Genomic DNA, 24,759 nt, shown 5'->3' on the forward strand with positions numbered 1-24,759 from the left:
AACTTGTATTACCATAAGATCTTGGTTCCTTCCTTGAACCAGCCATATTCCACCATAGGTTCTAGAGTTATGGCCCCTGAAAGGGCCAGAAATTGGCTATTTTGGTCTTGTCTGCACAATAGCAGTTTCATTTATGATTGGATTTTAACCAAACTTGCACACAACTTGTATCACCATAAGATCTTGGTTCTCTACAAAGATTGTTCAAATTATCCCCATAGGGTCAAATATAGCCCCACCCTGGGGGTGACATGATTTATATAGACTTATGTAGGAAAAAACTTTGTAAATCTTCTTGTACAAAACCACATGTCCTAGGGCTTTGATATTTTGGTATTGTAGTATCGTGTAGTAGTCCTTTACCATGATTGTTCAAATTACCCCCCTGGGGTTAAAACTGGCGATGCCTTGGACACACATGGTTTAAATAGACTTGTTTAGGGAAAAACCTTTAAAAAAATTCTTGTCTTAAACTATAAGGCCCAGAGCTTAGAGTATGTGGCATGTAGGGAAAAGCTTTAAAACTCTTCTTGTCCAAAACCATAAGGCCCAGACCTTAGATATTAGGTATTTAGTATAGCCTAGTGGTCAGCTATCAGGTTTGTTCAAATAATGACCCTAGGTCAAAATTGACTGCACCCAGGGGTCAACAGTTTTTACATTGGCTTATATAGAAAACCTTTAAAAGAATTCTTTTCTGAAACCATAAGGCCCGAGCTTAGATATTTGGTAGGTGGCATGCTCTAGTGGTTCTCTACCAAGATTGTTCAAATCATGACCCTGGGGTCAATATAGGCCACACCTGGATGGTCCATTGTTTTACATAGACTTATTTGTTTTTGAAGCAATTACAAAGAAATAAAAAATGGACCACAAGTATGTATGATACAGATTTCAATACTCGAGCTTTAATATTCTTAACCCTGACCTACTGACCTACTTTCTTGTTTTTGAAGGTACAGCATAGAAATTTGGACCACTTATATAACTTTTGATACAGATTTCAATACTCGGCTTTAATATTCTTAACCCTGACCTACTGACCTACTCCTTGTATTGAAGCTACAGCAAAGAGATTTGGACTGCATTGTATAATTTTTTAACAGATTTCAGTAGTTTTCTTGAATAATCTTTACCATGACCTACTCACCTAGTTGTTTTGTTTTCGAAGCATTAGCAAAGAAATTTGTTCAAGCAAGCAATTAAACTCAGGTGAGGGCCATCATGGCCCTCTTCTTTATCACTTAAATTCAGTAGACGACCCTTGCTTATCTTTTGCTACATTGGTAAGATGTCAAGGTCACTGTGGCAGTGGCACTCAAAACATGTATTAACTTGTCAGGATGGATACCTATGGTTTCACAATTTTTTAATTTCTGACATCAAAAGGTCACTGTTAAGGTGTCAGAAAACGGCCTCTTTGGCCGCTTGGCGTGGTTAGTCAAAGTTTGAGGTCAAACTGACATTCAGTATTCCCTTGTCACATGTTAATTCATCTGTCACGTTATTGCCTTAATCTCGAAATTGATCAGAGATCTTCAGTCTTCAATTTGTAGAGATGAATGTTAGACTGGTTATTACAGGAACTATTTGAGGATACATTATACTCTGTCAACATCAGTGTCACAGTCTATATCCCTGCAGCTACTCAGTTTCTATCTGTTCTATAATGAGACAACCTGTCGATTCAAAATCTCATTAAAGTGGAGATTATTAATATTTTCCTGACATCATGCTTTATAAAAAGCTTGAGAAGAATTTATTTTTTATCGATTTCATTATAAAATATTATAACATGCAATTAATTGCACACAGTGACTGTGTTTTCAAGTAGTTGTGCCTCGTTAAAGGAGTGCACAGTTTAATCTGCAACTATGACTTGTTTAAGGTTGGAGTACACAGTTTAATCTATGCTTGGTATTACAGAGCCATGACTTGGTAAAAGGTTGGAGTGCACAGTTAAAGCTATGTCCCTAGTACAGAGCCATGACTGGGTAAAGATTGGCACACACAGTTTAATCTATGCTCTCTGTTACAGAGACATGATTCGTTAAAAGTCTACACTCCCTGTTACAGGGATATGATTCATTAAATGTTGGAGTGCACAGTTAAAGCTATGTCCCAAGTACATAGCCTTGACTCCTAAAGACTGGCATGCAAAGTTTAATCTACACTCCCTTTTACAGAGACATGATTCATTAAAGGTTAAAGTGCACAATTTAATCTACGCTCCTCATAGAGCTGTGACTTGTAAAAATTTAATCTACGCTCCCTATTGCAGAGTTATATCTTGTTAAAGGTTGAAGAGCACTGAGCTTACTCTGCCGTGACTTCTCTAGCAAATAACTTCCAACAAGGAAAGAGACTGAAATATTCAAAACTGATGGAACAGAGAGATAAATCTTCTGTCTTGCAGGCTCAGCTACCTATTATGCCCATAGGCCGAGGCCTGGGTGTGATTTTCACAAGACAGGTTTATTATATTGAAATGCTAAATATCAGAAAAGGGTTTGAATATAATCTCAAATTGCGTAGCCCTGTTTTACAATTCATTCTTTCCGTAAGAAGAAAATTGCCCCAAAACATCTCTCATATCGCATACATATGCCTCACACATACATGAAGGGCTGAGGTTAGTATAGTTGTTGGTTCCTTAACCCTTTAAATACCCTGCTAAATTTCTATAATGAACTTGTCCATCTTTCAATTTGGACAGTACCATTAACAGTCAAAAGGGGATGCTTACCAAAATGATACTGACTGAATGGCGAACACTGCAGACCATGATCAGACTGCACAGAGGTGCAGGCTGATCTTGGTCTGAACTGGTCGCAAAGGCAGAACCACTTGCCACCAGCAGGCTAAGGGTTAATAAAATTTTACCCTTTTCTGTATCATTTATCAGCAGTTTCTAAAGGATTAGTTTTGCCTCTTAAATAATTAATGTAGGCAGTTTGTTTGTCTGGTGTAAATGATTAGCTTTTATTGCAGTAATCAGGGTAACTGTCACAGTTATACCTTTCTGTTATTAATAAATAATGTAATACAGATAGCCTCACAGTCTGGTCCTGATTCTGCAGTATACCACAGGAATCTGATGTTATATTGGTCCTATTTCAAACAATTCATAATTTTAAACTCCTACTCAAATATCTGGTTGACTGATAATAAGTGAATTATCAGGGTTGCCATGTATTACTAAGAACTGTACCATTGTTTTAAGGTTATATCCTGTTTGATCACTGATTTTTCCTTTTACTTGTTATAAGGATGTCATGAACAAAGGTTATATCCTGTTTGCACAGTGATTTTTCCTTTAACTTTCTATAGGGATGTAATGAACAATTTAAGTTTGGAATAAAACATAAACTAATACTTTAATGGAATTGCTAAAACTATTGTCTGAGCTGCTTGAGCAAAATTAGCTAGGAAAAAAGGTCCTGAAATCAGTTTGAGCAAAATTATGAAATTCATCTACAAACTGGATATAGGTTGCCTAAAAATATTTTTTATCAGTTGAAAAAAACAAAAACAATTAAAATGAACAATGTTTTTAACTGTGCACGTTACATGACAAATTGGTATTTACACTGTTCATAGCTATAATATTCTTTCAATTTGTCAAAAAAGCACAATTTTTCTACAAACAATAAAGGTTGCCTGAAAATATTTTTTTTATCAGTTGAAAACAAAACAAACCTATTAGAATGAACAATGTTTTAAACTGTGCAAGTTACATGATGACTTGGTATTTACAATGTAAGCTATATTCTTTCAATTTGTCAAAAAAGCATGATTTTGAATTTTCTCAGTCTGAACATTTGGTGTGAAATTTTGTTATTAAGATAAAAAGATTTGATTAATGATTATCTAAAACTGCATTGCTATATCAGATAGTAAAAGTAGGAGTACATTTTCACCTTTTTAAAGTAAACTAACCTTAGTGATATGAACCTTGATAACAAAAATACTGTTATTTACTCTAACAAATTAAGACTGAGGGTAAAAATGGGGGCAAACTAAGGTATGCAATCAGTTTTATTTTTCATACTTTAGTTTTGTCTTATCATAATTAAGTGTTAAATAGAATCAGAAACATCATTTTGTCATGTGTCACAATTTGCAAATGGCTTACATGAATAAAGGGAGGTTATTTGGTATTGAGAGTAGGAGCAAAATCATGATCCTATTTATATACAAGATGGTCAGCCCACATGACTTTTGGATACCGTACATACAGTTCTCAGTACTTTTCTCAAACACTTCCTCCTTAGCAGCTGTATAAGTGTGTACATTATCTACAAAGTTTTTTCCACAAAAAAGTAGTCGAACAAAGCGTGAGAAAACAACTGAGAACAGATGTGAAGGAAAGCACACATTTTGCTGTCTTCGACACACTTAAACTTAGAAAATCTGTTGTGTTAGGCTAAGTGTTATCTGAATCAGGATGGGAAAGTTATGTGTGCTGGCCACCCTGTATAAAGATATGTCTAACAAGAAATATCTTTAAAAATGATGGTCGGCGAATTGTAATAAGGAAAGAAGTTTATGAATTTTTCATCTAACATTCATCTTTCATCTAACATTTTTCAAATTGCAAAACTAAGCACCACACTTTAACAATTTAAATGGTTCTCTTTTAATTTTTCGCAAAGGTTTCGTAAGGTTGCAATTTTGTTTCGTTTATCCTTAGGCAAATAATTACAGCAGTAGTTTGATGAAGATTCATGAAGCGGTTCATGAGAAGAGGTCATTAAACGTGTTTATATTTTTAGCTAAATTGGTCCCTATACCCATTTGTAACAAAATAGCAGGAGACCTTACGATATTGTTACACATCGAGTTTGATAAAAATCCATTACATTTTAGTGGTTAATGCGAAGAAAGGCATATCTGCTTTTAGCTATAGTGGTCCCTAATAGGGCCCAAGTTCCTATATAAATAAATTTGGAAGAGGACCTTATAATGATGCTCCAGACCAAGTATGACAAAGATCCACCAAGCTGTTCATGAGACGCTGTATAAAGGCATTTCTAGTTTTAGCTCTAGCAGCCCCTAAAAGGGGTCAATGTCCCAGCTGAACAAAGTTGGCTGCGGGCCTAATAAAGATGCTACAAATCAAGTTTGATTAGAATACATGAGAAAAATCAATTAAAGGATTTTTTTATTTATTATTTTTATTTATTTCTAAAACAGGCCAACTGATCCCGCTTTAACAAATGCATATTCACTATTCATGAATCTTTGGACAATGACGTCACACCTATAAAAAAGTGAAGGTCAAGCAAAACATACAATTGTAATTATTTCAATATTTCTGTTTCATAAACAAAGTTTGACCGTAGTCATATCACATAGATAAACTGTATGCAGCTAATTACCTTCATTTCAGTGTAATGAGATTCAGTCATTATATAGCATATACATAATAAAACAGATTTCAACTGAGTTCAATATTTGCATACCATACTAAAGAAAAATATTCATATATAATAAATCAGTTAAATAATTTATAACAAATATATCAAAGCAAACAAGTACTCATTTTAATATGCAATCTGAATAAGTCACAAAAGCAAGAAACCTTTTCATATACAGACAACAATTGTAACAAGGAAAATCTTTTAAAAAGCACTTCTCTACATAAAAGACTCTTATAACACCCTTATTCATGTGATACGCAGACCGTATTCAGCTCTTTCTTTAATTTGATATATGTTGGTATTTGAACAGGTTTTTATCATATTTATTAAACTTACTTATCATTTTGAGATATATCAATATTCCTGCTAAATATACTGAACCAAAGTTAGCTTTAAAACTGTGAACAGCGTCGTTTAGGATAAACGCTTTGTCTACATTTCACTCAGCGTAGCACAATCAACAGAGTGAAAGAAATTGACACTCTCGTCCAATCAGGCAGAGTGTTGCATAAATCTTCCATTTTGATAAATTATCTATAATGCGTTTTCAAGTAGTTTGATTTGCAAACTGAAGTTATGTGGCATAGGTAACGAATTCATTCTTAGACGGCGTTCGCCGAAAAACACTAGCCTGCCACAAATATATACTCCTACACAAATTGAAATCTTCCTTATTAGGACCAAGCAAATTCAATTGAACTTGAACATTGGTGTGGAATCTCAAACTGTTATAAAAGGAAATTATGGGAAAGTGCCAGATGTCATGTGAAATGGTAGGAGATATTTGTACTGATCAATTTATTGAACTGTTATATTGTTTGATTAATGTAGGCGGTGGTTGTGCAGCTAAATAACAGCACTAGACTTGTGATAAAGGAGTCTGGTCTGTGAGGTAGTTAATAAGGGCTTACTTTTAGGTAGCACTGCTTTTGGGAAGTGGGAAGCACTACTTTTGGGAAGTGGGAATCACTTATTGTGGGAAGTCAGGGAAGCACTACTTTTGGGAAGTGGGAAGCACTCATTGTGGGAAGCACTACTTTTGGGAAGCACCAAATTAATTTAAGCAAAACTCTAAAATCTAAGAAAAAAGCTTTTAGATCAGAATAAAACTAAATTCAAATATTTTTCATTTCTTATGATGACTTTTTCTCAATGAAAAAACATCAAAGCAAAACAATTGATTAAGTATATAATTATTATACTTGTCTTTACATTAGTAACTTTAGATTGATTAGATTGAAATTAATGTTTAGATTGCATTCTGCATATGACAGATGTGCAAACAAAAATTCTGTTTCACTTTTTATAATTTATTGATTTATTATAGAAAGGTTGCATCAGATATTATGTGATCATGCCACCAAATGGTGTTTCTTTTTAAAAAAAATCTGGATCTGGCTTAAAGAAGATCTGTTTTTCTGGTAAATTATTACTTTGCAATATTCATGCATTGTCATAGTTAAAAGAAATACATGAATAGCTCTTACCTATTACAAATAAATATACATTCTTTGTCTATACATATCTCAGTTTTCATTTGAAGGGTTCTCTTTGTCTTAACAGTAAAGGTCCCAGGTGAGTGAGTGACTTAGAATCACTTGTCCTTACAGGTGTGGTGTAGAATTCTTAATGTAAAGGCCTATGGAAGGTCAGTTGCTTGCCTGTGGTAAAATATTACTCAGGGAGACACCTTGGGTCAAGGTATAGAAAAGTCACCATACAACCAAAACCAAACCAAACTGAAAAAAAATGTTTATTTGTAGTTGCCCCCTACTGCCAGTATTCTGTAACTCCTTGGTAATTTTATAATGGAGAACAGTGCAACAGAGAGAAAATGCTCCATTTCCAATAGCATCTTGGGTCCTTAAGCATACCAGGACTGTGCAAGACTTAAAGCACCACACATTGGACTCTCAGTATCAGAAAGAAATTAACTGGGAACTTGGAAAACCTGATCTTGTAGTCTATCATCTTATCACTGGACCATCTTGTCTTCTCTTAAACTTCCAGTTACTTGTTTATGTCCAGTTTTACAGCATATCTTCTTGCTAATGTTATATGGTTAGATTTCAGCATTGGGCAGCTCAGATTGGTCTGTTTCACTAACACTCGCTCGTAAAGATTATGCAGGTATTCGGAAATCACTTAACTTCATGTAAATAAAAATTGTGTTGTTACTGCCAAAACGACCGTCTTTCATGGAGACAAAATTTATAAAATATATATAAGTCCCCTGGTAAATAATGATTTCACATATATATATCTAAGTACAGAATCAATTATAAATTTTGTACTGTGGTATCATAGAGAAAAGTTTAAAAAAAGTTTTTATCATGAAAATAATGAGAAAAAAATAAAGAAAGAATGCAAAACAACATTGCTTCAAACATCATTGTTATATGAATGGAAAATTTATGCAAATTTGTAATTTTTCACCACTTCATTGGGCTCCAATAGTAATCTATAAGCATCTAAAGAGATGGTTCCCAGTGGAATACAGACCAGGTTGTTTTATAGGATATTCCAGGAACTCTACCCAGAAATTATAGCTTTAATTTCATTTGGTAAGCTCGTTTAAGTTTAGATTTTCGCATGTGGAAATGTTTCATAAAAAGCACAATGAATAAATGCTTTTACGGTAGCATGGTGCCACTGCTACTGTTGCTATAATAACCTCTCTAATGGATAATGAGATCCATTTCGGTAATTACTGTTTATACCATAACGGATAATTATTTGATCTTGATCAATGATGTTATTCAGAGTTTGTGTGGAAATATCTTCCTAATAAAAAGGGTCACAACTCTCCTGCCACTGCAGTCCTATTGTTGTATATTATGGCTGCAGAAATACATAAATGTGCCATATTTCGGTCCAGGAGAATTTATGTTAGCAGAAGTCAGACCTCCCAGATCTTTTTACTGTCTCCATCACAGAAATTGGATAATTTTTGTATAAAGCAATCTTCTTAGCTTGTGAAGATTTAAGTTTAATTTTTAGATAATCCAGTGTTATCTACAAATGGCTTTCTTGTATTTCTTGGGGATGCAGTGACTTCTTAGAGGGGTTTCACACAAACGGATGGACTAAATGTTTTAATGCTTCATTGTAGTCATGTATGTTTTTCAGGACCATTACTGTCTTCAATACCTGTAAGTAGAAGTCTTTTAAAATATCTTTAAGGTGGAGTTTAAAAACAAGTAAATGTTCTGATATTTATTTGCCTGTATTACATTCACTTTATGAATTGATTTTAGACCTGCTAAATTTCTGTATTGAACTTGTCCATCCTTCAATTTGGACAGTATCATTAACTGTTAAAAGGGGTGCTCAGCAAAAAGATACTGACTGAATGGCGAACAGTGCAGATCATGATCAGACTGCATGGATGTGCAGGCTGATCATGATCTGCACTGGTCGCAAAGACAGAATTAGTCTTGCTCAGCATTATAAGGTTAACAACTCTAAAAATAAGTAAAATGTTTTATTGGTTTAAACAATATTTTATTCATATATATTTACAACATGAAACGTTACATAGTTACAGCATGAAGGATTGAGTAGAAAGCCAAGCTTATTTGAAACTCTCTCCTTAAATGTTTTATTATTGTTTATGTTACAGGAAACCCCTGCGAAATGAAACGTTACTGTTCATGAACAGTGCATGCATATTTCATGAATGGAGTTCATGAACACTTCATAAATTATTCGTGAAGATAAAATGGCACAAATTCTTGAAACATTCTTAAATACCATGTTCATGAACAGTGCATGAAAAGTGAAAGATGACTTCAAGAACTAATGTACATGAACAGTTCATGAACTATTCACTTTGTGAATAGTTCTTGATATTTTGTTGAACATGAATAGTTCATGAACTTCTTTCTCTATGTTTTTATTGTGCCATTTTATCATCTTCGTGAAATAGCAGTGAACCGTTCATGAACATGATTCTTCATTAGTTCATGAACTACCTGTCATGAGTAGTGCACGAAGGATTCAAGAAAATAACATCATGATTGTTCCTTTAACCTTTTATCATGGACAATTCAAGAACTCTGTGTGATTCTTTAGTAGTTCATGAACTGTTCATGTACACATTTTAAGGACAGTTCATGTCCAAAAATTCATGAACACAAATCAAGAACTGTTGAAGGTTAGTTCATGAACAGTTCTTTAATGGTTTGAAGTGTTCATGATTTCAAGAACTGCATTTCGCAGGGGATATTTTGCCATCAGCAGTTTTAATGCACCTACATCATATTTCAGTTTTATCCAACACTTTTGCACATTTTTATCTTGACTATATTGATAATTAAGCCATTTCAACCATATGATAGGGATGTTTTAGATTTTTTTTTTGTTTCTTGTTTTTAATTCTGGTTGTAGTTATTTTAATTCTTCTGTCTTTCTTTAATTTTATTTTGATTCTTTATTGATGACTTTGGTTAGCTGAGAGTTTTTCAGAATCTTTTTTTTTTTTTTACCAGTATTTGCAATATAATAGGGTTATTATAACAGTAGCTTGATCTGGGATGCAGTATTCGCCTTGAGTGGATTTAGCCAGATCGGATCTCACGAGGCGCGCAAGCGCCGAGTGTGATCCGACCTGGCAAAATCCATGAGAGCCGAATACAAAGTCCCAGATCTAGCTACTGTTATAATGACCCTTTTATTATATACCTTTACTATTTTGATTCTTGTTTTGTTCTTGAATGAAATCCTCAATGTTTATAGATATTAAATGGAACTTACTGAAGTTTTTATGTGCGCTATTTATAGAAATGTGTCGGGTCATGCATATTAATGAAAATAGTCTGGCAGCATACAATACGGAAGGTACAATACGGAATGACGCCCCCGACGGATTTTCCTCTATTTTATCACTTTATTCAGTGGCCACCTGCCGTCCGCGGCCAGCGGCCACCGAAATTGCCTCCCGACCGCCGTATTTGACCCCTTTCAGCGGCCATTTTTCTTCCAAAACCAATTATTTTTAGGCAATAATCGCCGAATACACCCGATTTTGAGAAGCACGTGGTTGCTAAGTTTCGCGTGACTTCACCACAAGAACGACAAAATGACATGAGCTTCTCAATTAAAACAGATAAACAAAGGTGTATTTCCCTTTTGTTATGATCAAATGGCCAGTAATTATCGGAAATTAACGTGTCACCTCCTGTCAAATTTGTTGTTCACAGTTTGACCTCGGTTAAAGATAATACTCGATAACTAATTAGTAGCATAATATTTGTGATGTTTTATACTTTTGTCATCAAAATACTATTAAATTTATACGAAATTGATTGTGTTTGAAAAAAAAAAATAAACCACTCTATCTTTTACAGAATGTAACGGCAATCTTAGATTTAGCGTAGACAATAAGCGCCGAGAGTAGCTTCCCTTACCAAAATGGCGAAAATTGTAAACAAACTTGTTTCGGAGTTGGAAAATTGTAACAATTTTTGTAGTAAAAAAACCACGCCGGAGTTTTAGATTGCTAAGAATACCATTCGTATTGCGAAGGCAAATGCACGTCATTGTATCCTGGTAAAATAATAATGGAAAACCCAAAAAGCAATGGGCCTAATATAGGTCACAATAGCCTAAATAGTTTTCCCTATATATTCTATATAAAACTGACCTTTTTCAAAGAGCTACCAAACATAGCTAGACCCATTTCAGAGAACAAATCCTTACCTCATTTTAAAGAGTTATGATAAAACTGATATAAAATGAAGAGAAAAGTAGGGGTCATGTATCTTCTAAGAGAGATTTCTCTTGTCACATTTACTTACTGTAAACTGACATCAAAATCACACTGCTGTGACCTGGAAGTACTACTCATACTAAAATTGAACTTGACTTCACCAAATACAACCTGCTCTCACATTTTTCCTACCAAAATGTCAACAATACATCCACAATGAAATTTAAACAAAAACTAGCCTCAATTTAGACCTCTGTTGCCATGCCAAGTGAAAAATTAGTGTTCAGATACCTGGAAGCCATTACGCGACTAGACCAGATGGCTCCCACGCTGGTTCCTTTAGTTTAGTTAGGCCTAAAGGCTATAGACTTGTCAGAAGTCTGAAAAATAAATATACTGGCTGCACCTCCGATCAGCGGTCACCTGGCTTAAGCGGCCAAATTGTCTGCTTCCCTTGGCTGGCTGCTTAAGACAGGTTAGACTATATATAATAAAGGATGATCCTCTGACGTTACTGTTGACGCTAAGAAAATCCATATATAAAACAAACGGTGCCTGAAAGTTTGATAAAAGTCGTAGTAGTCCTAAAATAACAATACTTTTAACAGATTTCAATGTTCTAATATTCCCTGTGAATTATCTGAGGAATCCAGGTTGTTTATAGCTTCTTAAAATTAGTGAAAGGAAGGAAATTTAGCTGAATATAGGAACATTTTAGGTATTTTTAAAATTCTGTAGTACTGAATCTGCCCCATGTAGGGACTTTTAATATGATATAAAGAATTAATGGTGGGATCAAGAAAATGTGCAAGGAAAACTTTCGATATTTTGTTAGTGATTGGGAAAAAGAAATATTGGACCAGTCTATAGGATTTTAGACTGCTTCTTTGATTATTACACAGATTATTTGTCACAGTCTACAGAAAACTTGGGACAGGATGTGCTTAGGGAATTAATAAAATATTCTGGGAAATAGCGTGGCGAAAAAATCACTTCAAGGTATTTATTCTTAGCGCTTTCTTGTCTGTCGGAATTAGCCACAAATAAAAGATTCTTTAAACATAGGAAATGTCATGAAAACAATTTATCAAATATTAATGAAAGAGTTATTGAGACTAATTACCAGCAAATTACAAAAGCAAATTATACAGAAATAAAGAATTAGGTAAACTGGTGTCACAGTAGGATTTTTTTAAAAGGAATAATTTAAGAGTTTGAATTTCTATATTTAATGCTGCATGCCTCCAGATTTAAGTCAAATTTTTCAGAATTTAGAAAAAGCTTTCATAGGTTAGTAATTGTATTAAAAAGAAAATATAAAGTGATTCTGTGCATTTTAGGAACTTTTATATTTGAAAACACTCATTTTATCAATAAAATGTAAGGAAAACTCTCGAAAGCTTTAGTTAAATGTGATTGAAATTTGATACAAAACAGAAGAAATTTAGCTGTTCTTTATATGGTACATTAAAATACTTACAGGTATTATACAATACTGCTTTATCATTTTCAATATCTGATATCAAGTGCTACCTGTTTTAGAAAAAAATAAATTTAATGTTCATAAGATAGTGAAATTTTTCAACTTCTGAAGATAAGATTAGGAGTATTTTTATCAGCATTTAAGAGATGTGCACTTCTTTCTGCTCAGTCCTGATCTGAAATGTTATGTCTTGCAATCCAAAATATATTTTAAGGGGGCACAACTAGATTTATGAAAATTAAAAAAAAAAAGTAAGGAATTTAGCTGTAATAAGTATCAACTCATAAATTAATTAAGGACATATACATGTCTTCCGATAATGTTTTCTGTTTTAAAAATATTGTGAAGTACAAACTAGGCCAAAGTATTAGAAAATCCAGCAGGAGGTTAGATGTCCATTTGATGGTAACTTTTTCATGTAACTTATATATGCATCATCTGTAGATAAAAAAGGCATTAAAATTAAAAAAATAGCATTAAACTGGGAGTGTGTTTTTTTATCAGATTTTGTGCAATTTGTACCAGATTAATTGCTGCATTATTTTGTACATTTACTCAGCATGTCAGGGAACAGCTAATGCAGTGGATGAAGTTTTTAGCAACTGGGTCCTGGAAGCAGTTTGTCCTTTTATGAAAGTTGCATTGTCATTATAGATTACAACCATCAGAAATCTTTAAGAAAGAATTATTTGCCATAAGGGATTTGAGGTGAAAATCTTGTGTTTGAAGCGATGGCAATAAATTAAGAGAAAAAAATCACTTTTACAACAGTTTATTCTGCTGTGTTACAGAACACATTATTTTGTTCGAAAAGATTTGAGCATTTAAATGACAAAACTGATGATTATTACATATCATCATGCCCCCTTCGAAGAAGGAGTGGTATATTGTTTTGCAGATGTTGGTTGGTCGGTCTGTCTGTCTGTCCGTAGACCAGTCAGTTTCCGGATGATAACTCAAAAAGGCAGCTGGGCCTAGTATCATGAAATATGATAGAGAGGTTGGTCATGGCCAGCAGATGACTCCTGTTGATTTTGAGATCAGTAGGTCAAAGGTCAAGGTCACAGTGACCTGGAACAGTTTCCAGACGATAACTTGAGAACGCTTGGGCCTAAGATCAATAAAGTTGATAAAGAAGTTGGTCATGACCAGCAGATGACAAAGGTCAAGGTCACAGCGACCCTGAACAGTTAAACAGTTTGCGGACAATATCTTCAGAACGCTTGGGCCTAGGATCACGAAACTTGATTTGGAGGTTGATCATGACAAGAAGATGACACATATTTATTTTTGGGGTCACTTGGTCAAAGGTCAAGGTCACAAGGTCCTAATTGGTTAAATCCATTTCTGATTATTACTGTTTGACCTTGAGCCTTCATATTTTATTGGATGTTTAGTTTCCTTATTATTTCCTGGTCATGAAGTCATAGGTCAAGGTCAGTTAGGGTAAAATCCATTTTAAAGCAATATCTTAAGATCTGTTTGGCCTACGCACTTCAAATTTCATAGGTTGATTGGTCTCCTTTAGAAGATGACCTTTATCGATTTGGGGTCACTGGGTCAAAGGTCAAGGTCACTTAGCACCAAATCCTTTATAGATCAATATCAGCAAAACTGATTTACCCAGTCTCTTTTAGAAGATGGCTCTTAATAATTTCCTGGTCACAGGGTCAAACTTAGGTTGAAATCCATTTTAATTTAATACCTTAAGGTCTGTTTGATCTACATACTTCAAATTTTATAGGGTGGTTGGTCTCCTTGAGTAGATGACCTGTATCACTCTTGAACCTGGGTCAAAGGTTACATTGTCTTGTAACTGTACATATGTAAATATCATGGAGGCTCACAGGGAAGACTGGGCATGCCCAACTGTGTTGCCTCTGGAAATAAAGACATTATTATTATTATTATTATAAAGGTCATGGTCATTTTATATCTAAGGCTATCAGGCGGGCATATGTTTTTCAGACAGCTCTTGTTCACATTTTGTTTTAGGAAAAAGGTTTTAGATGTGTATAACAAACTTTTTTTGGATTAGAACTGCTCATAACAAGCGCATTTGTCTTTAAAAGCCTATAATGACTTTGTTTATGATGTGTTGGCTCCACATTTTTTGTTACGAACATTACATACATTAATTTTTTTGCTAAATCTGACTTTCAAGAACAGTTTTCTCATATTATATTTGTCAAAAGTGCACCCCGAAAGAATTACTAAAATGAATATTTCTTATCTTTAGATTAGTATTATGTAAACAACTGAATTTATGTATTCAGTGTAATTTTATATTTTGTTTGTGTAGGACTTAAAAAGTACTTGTGCTGTGCTTCAATTAATGATAACTTGAATGCACGTAATCATGTGTATGACATCTTTCAAAGGTAAATCAGGTGTAATATGGTTATATCAAGAAAAATTGCAGGCATTTAAACTTATTTTCATATTTAAAATGTTCTTTATCTGTTGTTAGAAACATGGCACAATTTGTAGAGATTTAGCATATTTTACACATGTTGGCAAACAAGCATAGCTGAAAATGCAAATCGTGGCAAGAAAGTTTTATATCCCAAGTATCTTTTTGTTTTTAATCTGTTACCTGGTGAGTTTAAATATTTCTGTCTTTACACACCTTTTTTATTGTATCGTTTTTTTTTTGTTCATATATTATTCTAAAACTGCAGTACAGAAGTAGATTTATTTCAATTGATGGACATTTGGATTCCAATTCACATGCCAGTACATCATAAGATGTGTTTCTGTTAGAAGATTTATCAGATTCTGTGATTATGTGTCAGTCATCAGGTGTGACCTCACTGGTCAAGCGTTCCATTTTTTTGGTCATCTCATCAATTTTTTTAACAAATTGTGTTTTTATGTGCAGTGTAAGGTGGTAAACTATTTTCTGTTATTTTTACATTTATAGTGAGTGAGTTGGGTTTTACGGCGAATCGACACAAATGGGCTGATATCGCTGAGTTTTAACTTTTACATTTATAGCGTAAATGTCTTAAGGTTAAATGGTAATTTCTGTGCGATAATGTATATTCCATTATAGAACTTTGGCATTCTTCATCTGGTGGCTTGTATGAGCTTCATTAGCAGTTGGGGTCTCTTGGGCAGTGTTGATAAGGTCACTTGCCCCTCACCGATGTGGGTTCGAGCCTTACACAAGGGGTTGAATTCTTCATGTGAGGAATCTATCCAGCTGGCTTATGGAAGACCGGTGGTGCTAACCAGGTGCCTGCTTATGAATATTAATGCACAGAGGAGCTCCTGGGGTCTTCCTCCACCATCAAAGCTGGAAAGTCACCATATGACCTATAATTGTGTCGGTGCAATGTTAAACTCAACAAAACAAATTGCCATTACAGGTCCATTACCTTATTACTAGAAATGGCAACAAAAGTTTCTGATCACAAAACCTATGAAAAAAAGCCATTCTTATTTGTCCTAGTAAGTTTTGTATATATGCATATATAAATCTAAAAAAGAGTGAAAAGCAGTGGTACTTAAACACCTGAAATACTGACAGAAAAACTTGCTTTAGGAAAGATGAAATGCATGGACATGAAACCTGGTTGATCATCAATGGGCTTACAATTTTATTTTAACTAGGCTATGATTCAAATCATATGAGAAAGAAAATAGAAAATAAATCACAAACATAGTATTTAAATCACCCTACTGCAAAAACCTGCGTAACTATGTTGACAAAAAGCAGCAGCTATCCTCTTTTTGCACTATATTGACATAAAGGAACAGTTGCACTTTTTTTGCACTGAAAAAAGTGGGTAACTATATTGACATAAAGAAGCATTAAATACTTATTTGCTCTGAAAATGTGGGCAACTTTATTGACATAAAGGAACAGTTAGAAATGAAAATGCGGGAAACTATATTGACATTAAGGAACAGTTATACACTTCTTTTGCACAGAAAATGCGGGCAGCTGTTATACATTTATTTGCTCTGAAAATGCAGGCAACTATATTGACATAAAGGCACAGTTTTACACCTTTTTGCACTGAAAATATAGGCAACTATATTGACATAAAGGAACAGTTATACACTTTCTTGTACTGAATATGCAGGCAACTATATCGACAAAAAGGAACAGTTAGAAATTAAAATTTTGACAAATATATTGACATAAAGGAACAGTTACACACTTCTTTTGCACTGAAAATGTAGGAAACAATATTGACATAAAGGAACAGTTATACACTTTAAATTTTTGCACTGAAAGTGTTGGCAACTATATTGACAACAAGGAACAGTTATACACTTTAAATCCCCCACCACGAGTGGTGGGGGGTTATAGGAATGGTCTCCGTCCGTCCTTCCGTCTTCTGTCCTTCCATCCTTCCGTCCTTCCGTAACATTTTGTGTCCGCTTTGTATCTCCTAAACACCTTGAAGGATTTTCATGAAACTTGGGTCAAATGATCACCTCATCAAGGTGATGTGCAGAACTCATGAGTCAGCCATGTTGGCTCAAGGTCAAGGTCACAACTCGTGGTCAGAGGTTTGAGCCTTCCATTTTGTGTCTGCTCTGTATCTCCTAATCCCCTTGAAGGATTCAAATGAAACCTCAGTCAAATGATCACCTATCCAAGACGATGTTCAGAACTTATGAGTCAGCCATCCGGCTCAAGGTCAAGGTCACAACTTGGGGTCAAAGGTTTGTGCCTTCCATTTTGTGTCCACTCTTTATCTCATAAACCCATTGAAGGAATTTCATCAAACTGGGGTCAAATGATCGCCTCAATAAGGACTCATGAGTCAGCCATGTCAACTCAAGATCAAGGTCACAACTCAAGGTCAAAGGTTTGAGCTTTGTATCTCCTAAACCCCTTAATGGATTTTCATGAAACTAGGGTCAAATGATCACCTCATCAAGACCATGTGCAGAATTTATGGGTCAGCCATGTCAGTTCAAGGTCAGGGTCACAGCTCAAGGTCAAAGGTTTACCCTTTCACTATCCGTAACAGTGGCAGGGGATTTAGCTGTCTTTCAGACTGCCTTGTTTGCACTGAAAATGTGAGCAACAATATTGACATAAAGGAACAGTTATACACTTTTTTGCACTGAAAATTTTGGAAACTATATTGATATAGATGAACAGTTACACACTTTCAAATTTTCACTGAAAATGTGGGCAACTATATTGACATAATGGAACGGTTATACACTTTTTTTTGCACTGAAAATTTAGGCAACTGAAAATTTAGGCAACTATATTGAAATAAAGGAATAGTTACACACATTTTTTGCACTGAGAATTTGGGCAGCAATATTGACATAAAGGAACAGTTATACACTTTTTTGCACTGAAAATTTGGGCAACACTATTGACATATTAAAGGAACAATTATACACTTTTTGCACTGAAAAAAGTGGGTAACTATATTGACTTAAAGGTACATTAAACACTTATTTGCTGCGAAAATGTGGGCAACTACATTGACATAAAGGAACAATTATACGCTTTTTTTGCACTGAAAATGTGGGCAACTATATTGACATAAAGGAACAGTTACACACTTTTTTGCACTGAAAATGTGGGCAACAATATTGACGTAAAGGAACAGTTATACACTTTTTTGCACTGAAAATGTGGGCAACTGTATTGACATAAAGGGACAGTTATACACTTTTTTGCACTGAAAATGTGGGCAACTGTATTGACATAAAGGGACAGTTATACACTTTTGCACTGAAAATGTGGGCAACTGTATTGACATAAAGGGACAGTTTTACCCTTTTTGCACTGAAAATGTGGGCAACTATATTGACATAAAGGGACAGTTATACCCTTTTTGCACTGAAAATGTGGGCAACTATATTGACATAAAGGGACAGTTATACCCTTTTTGCACTGAAAATGTGGGCAACTATATTGACATAAAGGGACAGTTATACACTTTTTTGCACTGAAAAGGTGTGCAACTATATTGACATAAAGGGACAGTTATACACTTTTGCTCTGAAAATGTGGGCAACTATATTGACATAAAGGGACAGTTATACACCTTTTTTCACTAAAAAAGTGGGTAACTATATTGACCTAAAGAGCAGCTATACACTTTTTGCAGTGATATGACAATACATTTACTATATTTCAAAAGAGATATTTCAGAATTTAACTTGTATTAAAATATTTAAACTTAAGTGATAGGCACTATTCGTTACACAGCATGCTGGTGTGGACATTTGCTATTATGTATTCAGAATTAAAACACAGATTCACCTACTTCATTAAATTTAGCAGTGTGATACCAATTGTAATTGAAAAACACAGTATCAATAGTATATTTTATCGTTAAATCTGGTACCTCATAAAGGGTTGTAACAATTAAGTTCATTGACTTCTGTATCTGCTGTGCAACAGTGGTAATTAGTGACCTATTGTGTGACACATTTACTGCATATTACATTAGACCTTGACATCAGATGATTGTAGTAGTGCAATGTCCTATCCATCCATTAATTGCTTTTATTGACAGTACTTATGTAAGAATGGAACTAATGAAATGATCCTCAATGTCATCCATTTTTAGCTCAACTGATCTAAAAATAGTGAGAGTTATTCTACTTCTGTTGCTGTAGCAGTCAGCATCACATCAGCCGAGTCTGGCCTTTTATACTCAGGCCTGGGCTGCGTGCAAGTTTATATCTCAATAACTAATGCATGTGTTGGATTGAAACTTCACACAAGTCTTCTTAGTCATCAGGCCTACAGAAATAACTAAGTTAGATAACTCTTGATTAAATTTTGTAACAGAGTATGGCCCATTTTCAACTTAGAAATTGCTTCAAGCTGTATCTCAGTAACAAGAAACTTCACACAAAGTCATCCTACTCATCAAACATACTTACATACCCAAGTTAGAGAGTTCTTGATTGAAATTAATTCAAATGATGGTTATTATCATGCCATAGCTCTAGAAATATCAATTTAGCTTAGAAGCTGTTGAATAGTGGAGCGCACTGTTTTATGGACAGCTCTTTTTATCAGTCAAATACTTTAAAGGCACTGGCCTCCAGATCTTACAACAAAAGGTATAAAAAAAAATTGATATTGGGGAAATTATTGCTATATTTCTTAAGAAGGCTTTGAAAAGTTACAGATTATATGTTATGGAAATACATGAGAATTAGTTGTTTTTACTATTTTTTCCGTTCAAAATTGAAAAGCATTTGTAACAGGAAAAATTAAAGGTAAATTACCTTAATTATACATTTAAAGCTTTATATCTAATGGTCACTAAGTATGAGTTTGTCCATGGTGTACTAATAAAGAAGGTACCAGAATAGGAAAGTTTTAATTGCCAAGGTGGCCCAGGTTCGATTCCCAAATAAGACATGTTATTTTTTTTCTCAATTTCACACTTTTTATGATATTTTTGATAAAAAACTCATGTTCTAATATTCATATTATGACCAACCTCTAATTTTCATTTTAAACCAAAATCTGGAGGCCAGTGACTTTAATGTTATTTAGAGGTAGTTTAACGCTTTAAAGGTTGTCAGTCACATTTAAGCAACACTTAACCGCATTTTTCGCTTTAGAGATTTATTTTAGGAATAAAAGGACCCATTACATGGAGTAGAAAGGTGTGTTTTATTTTATTTTTTTCAAAAAGTTAAATATTTCTTCTTATTTCATGCAATGTAATATCTAGTGTTACATTTGCTTTTGATAGATATAAAGGATATTTCAGCTGTCTGAACCAAACTAAAGGCAAGTTTTAAAACTACATGCAGTTACTTAAATTGTTTGTTTTCATGAATGTTGGTTGTGCAACCCAAGATAGCAAAAGGAGGTAATAATAATTTTTCGAACTTGCATTTTTAGCTCACCTGAGCAATGCTCGGGTGAGTTTTTGTGATCACTCGATGTCCAGCATCTGTCTTCTGTCTGTCATCTGTCGTCTGTCTGTCTGTCAACATTTAACTTGTGTATGCGATAGAGGCAGTATTTTTCAACTGATTTTCATGAAATATTGTCAGAATGATTATCTTGATAAAATCTAGGCCGTGTTCGAAAATGGGTCATCTGGGCTCAAAAACTAGGTCACTAAGTCAAATCAAAGAAAAACCTTGTGTATGCGATAGAGGCTTTATTTTTCAATTGATCTTCATGAATTTTGGTCAGAATGATAACCTTGATAAAATCTAGGTCGTGTTCGAAAATGGGTCATCTGGGCTTAAAAACTAGGTTACTAGGTCAAGCCCCATGTGGTTCTGGGACGATCTATGTATGAAAAGAATTGGAACCACTGCCTTACCCTTGCATGATCGTAAGAGGCAACTAATAGGGTCTTAACACTTGGTTTTGCTGTAACTCTGCGATTCCAGCAGGTATGCAAATATTGATTCCATACCTCATGTTTTTATTTCGATGTAAATGAGATGTGAAACCAAAATTTATAGTCCTGTTTGGCGCCATATAACCTATACTGTGTTGGTGCGCCGTAAAACCCAAATAAATAAATAAATAAATACTAGGTCAAATCAAAGAAAAACCTTGTGTATGCGATAGAAGCTGTATTTTTCAACTGATCTTCATGAAATTTTGTCAGAATGATAACCTTGATGAATTCAAGGCCAAGTTTGAAAATGGGTTATCTGGGGTCAAAAACTAGGTCACTAGGTCAAATCAAAGAAAAACCTTGTGTATGCGATAGAGGCTTTATTTTTCAATTGATCTTCATGAATTTTGGTCTGAATGATAACCTTGATAAAATCTAGGCCGTGTTCGAAAATGGGTCATCTGGGGTCAAAAACTAGTTTCCTAGGTCAAATCAAAGAAAAACCTTGTGTATGCGATAGAGGCTGTTTTTTTCAACTGATCTTCATGAAATTTTGTCAGAATGATAACCTTGATGAAATCTAGGCCAAGTTCGAAAATGGGACATCTGGGTTCAAAAACTAGGTCACTAGGTAAAATCAAACCTTGTGTATGCGATAGAAGCTGTATTTTTCAATTGACCTTCATGAATTTTGGTCAGAATGATTGCCTTGATGAAATCTAGATCAGATTCAAATATGGGTCATCTTGGGTCAAAAACTAGGTCACTAGGTCATATCAAAGAAAAAGCTTGTGTATGCAATAGGGACTGCATTTTACACCGAATCTTCATGAATTTTTGTCAGAATGATTACCTTGATAAAATCTACACCACTTTCGAAAATTGGTCATCTTGGGTCAAAAACTAGGTCACTAGGTCAAATCAAAGGAAAACTTTGTGTATGTGATAGAAGCTGTATTTTTCAATTGATCTTCATGAATTTTGGTCAAAATGATTGCCTTGATGAAATCTAGGTCAAGTTCGAAGATGGGTCATCTTGGGTAAAAAGCTAGGTCACTAGGTCATATCAAAGAAAAAGCTTATGTATGCAATAGGGTCTGCATTAGAATGATTGCCTTGATGAAACCTAGGTCAAATTTGAATGTGGGTCATCTGGGGTCAAAAACTAGGTCACCCGGTCAAATCAAAGAAAAACCTTGTGTATGCAATAGAGACTGTATTTTTCAAATGGTCTTCATGAAACTTGGTCAGGGTTTGAATATGGGTTATCTGGGGTCAAAAAGAAGGTCACTAGGTCAAATAAAAAAACCTTGTGTATGCTATAGAGACTGTATTTTTCAATTGATCTTCATGAAATTTGGTCTGAATGATTGCCTTGATAAAATCTAGGTCAAGTTTGAATATGGGTCATCTGGGGTCAAAAACTAGGTCACTAGATCATATCTAAGAAAATACTTGTTTAAACTCAAGAGACCATATTTTTGGTCCAGTCTTAATGAAAATTGGCCAGAATATTTGTTTCCATGAAATCACTAGGTCAAACATGTTTACACTGTTATGGTATGTTTCTCATGTGAGCGACCTAGGGCCATCTTGGCCCTCTTGTTAATAAATTTCAGTATTCATAGTTTTTAATGGAAATCTTTAACAAACATATTACAGTAGGTCATATATTTATATTATTACTTTGGCAAAGTTTATCAAATTCATATTTGTGCAACTTGATTAAGAAAGGGGGATAAGAAAACCAAATTTTAAAAATATCTCCAGTGAAAAATTTTACTTCTGTTAAGGCGGCCATTTGACTCAAAATTTTACATGCAAATTTTCATAAAATAAAAGATGACTGAGTGGTAACAGTAAAGTCGGTAATTTTGTCATACTTATGTTTTAAATATCTCTGTGAACATATGCAAGTAAAAGGATGTGCATTTCACTACCTGTATTATGCCTTTATTTGATATTTTTCTCTTGCCAAAATGACAAAATTTTGCAGTTTTATGTGCAGTCAAACTCAATATATATTCAATACATTTAAAAGATAATTACAGACTGTGAAGAATTAAAAGTCTAAAGAAATTATTTTGAAATTTTACCTGATTACTGAATTATACACAAAAATCCCAACACCATCAATTTATTCAATTTGTGTTATCTGTTCACACATAATTTACATGTATATAAACAGGTGATATTATAGGATTATGTATAGGTTTACCTGGCTACCTGTGGTCAATAATCCAAAATCAAACGAAACTTACCTTGTTGATGTTTGGTTGGGATTCTGTGTAGTCATACTCACACACTGAAGGGCTTATATGAGATGCGCTAAACCGTGACCGTGATAATCAGTCTTTAAAGCACAGAGTAACACAAAAAATTGTTTACCTGTACTAGAAAAGCAAGTACTTAAAACAAGTACTTAACAAACAATATTATATAATAGTACAAATCAAGCACTAAACAAATAATAATCTGTAACCTCGTTACAGAAGGGAGGGCTTACTGGGTGGGATATAAGCCCTTCAGTGTGTGAGTATGACTACACAGAATCCCAACCAAACATCAACAAGGTAAGTTTCGTTTGATTTTGGATTCTGTTACGTCATACCACACTTCCGTGCTTATATGAGACTTCAAAGCCCCAAAAAAAATATATAATTTTTTGTGCAATTAACAGAAGTACAATTACCTTTACAAGGTTTTTCCCGAACTACTTGATAACGCTGCATCAGCAAAGTCTGGTTCATCCTGTACAATGTTCTTATCATAAAAGTTAGCAAAGGTCTGTTCACTTGACCATCCTGCAACTCGGAGTATTTCATGAATTGGAATGTTACACATTTTTGCTTTAGATGCTGCCGCACTCAGAACACTATGTGATTTAAATTTATTACAGTCTTTTCCTGCAAGTTTCATTAAACTTCGTAACCATCTGCTTATTGTAGTGGTACAAACTGGACCATATGGTTTCAAATAACTGACAAAAAGAAATTTGGAGTTTTTCCTCAAACCCTCAGTTCTTTTCAAGTATTCACACAAAGTACTATACACACAAATTCTTCTATCTGGAAGATATTTCTTCAATTTTACAACTGGTAAAGGCCTACCTGGCCTTGACTGTTTCAAAACACTATTGAACTGCAAAACATAAAAGTCTGGACCTTTCCTAAGGCCTTCCATGGACAGCAAATGTAAAGACTGAGAGCGGCTGGCCTGTGTGAGTGCAATTAACATTGCTAATTTAAACGTCAATAATTTCAATGACAAATTCTCATTTTCTGACAAGAACTTAATGTATGAAAGTACGACTGATATGTCCCATATTTCACTGTATCTAGATTTTGGTGGTCTTAAATTAAAAACACCTTTCATAAATTTTATCACTAAGGGATGTTGACCAACAACAAATCCATCCAAAGTAATTCCCAGTGAAGATAACGCACTACGTACTGTGTTCATAGTTCTATAGGCCAAATTAGTTTTGAAAAGATCAGACATAAACTGAAGCACAAATTTTAAAGTTGGCTGAATTGGATCAATCTGTTGTTTACCACAGAAAACAAACCACTTTCTGATGTAAACAGAGTACTGAGACTTTGTTGAATCCTTCCAGGCTGCCATAATGACATTGGTAGCCTCTTCTGGAATCTCTCTGTTTCTAAGTGATTGCCCGATAAACGACATGCCAGTAATTTCAGTTTGTTCTGGAGAGGATGCACTTTGTTTGTGTTTGGAATTGTCAAAGTTCCTTGTACTACCTTGAAAACACGAGGCCTGTCTGTTAACAGTTCTATTAATGCACTCCACCAATTTTGTGTTGGCCAC

The 24,759-nt window shown here is 34.3% G+C and overlaps 1 protein-coding gene and 1 long non-coding RNA gene across 4 annotated transcripts in view; one reads left to right on the top strand and one right to left on the bottom strand.

Annotated features, from left to right (window-relative positions):
- LOC128555392 (uncharacterized) overlaps positions 1-23,093 on the bottom strand; it is a 65,258-nt gene extending 42,165 nt beyond the window's left edge. The window contains exon 1 of the long non-coding RNA XR_008370030.1: positions 23,028-23,093. This is a non-coding gene — a long non-coding RNA (uncharacterized LOC128555392). The remainder of the gene's footprint in view (positions 1-23,027) is intronic.
- LOC123565048 (high-affinity choline transporter 1-like) overlaps positions 1-24,759 on the top strand; it is a 121,126-nt gene that overhangs the window by 35,613 nt on the left and 60,754 nt on the right. Inside the window, exon 1 of one of the 3 annotated variants that reach the window (XM_045359048.2) lies at positions 7,923-8,575. The exons of 1 other annotated variant lie outside the window; for it this stretch is intronic. The gene's annotated coding sequence lies outside the window, so the exon portion shown is untranslated. Of the gene's footprint in view, positions 1-7,922; positions 8,576-11,586; positions 12,133-24,759 lie in introns of those variants that run through there. One more of the 3 variants, XM_053537634.1, reaches the window with a different exon arrangement.

The sequence above is a fragment of the Mercenaria mercenaria genome, chromosome 2, assembly GCF_021730395.1.
Source record: "Mercenaria mercenaria strain notata chromosome 2, MADL_Memer_1, whole genome shotgun sequence".
Classification (NCBI taxonomy): Eukaryota; Metazoa; Mollusca; class Bivalvia; order Venerida; family Veneridae; genus Mercenaria; species Mercenaria mercenaria.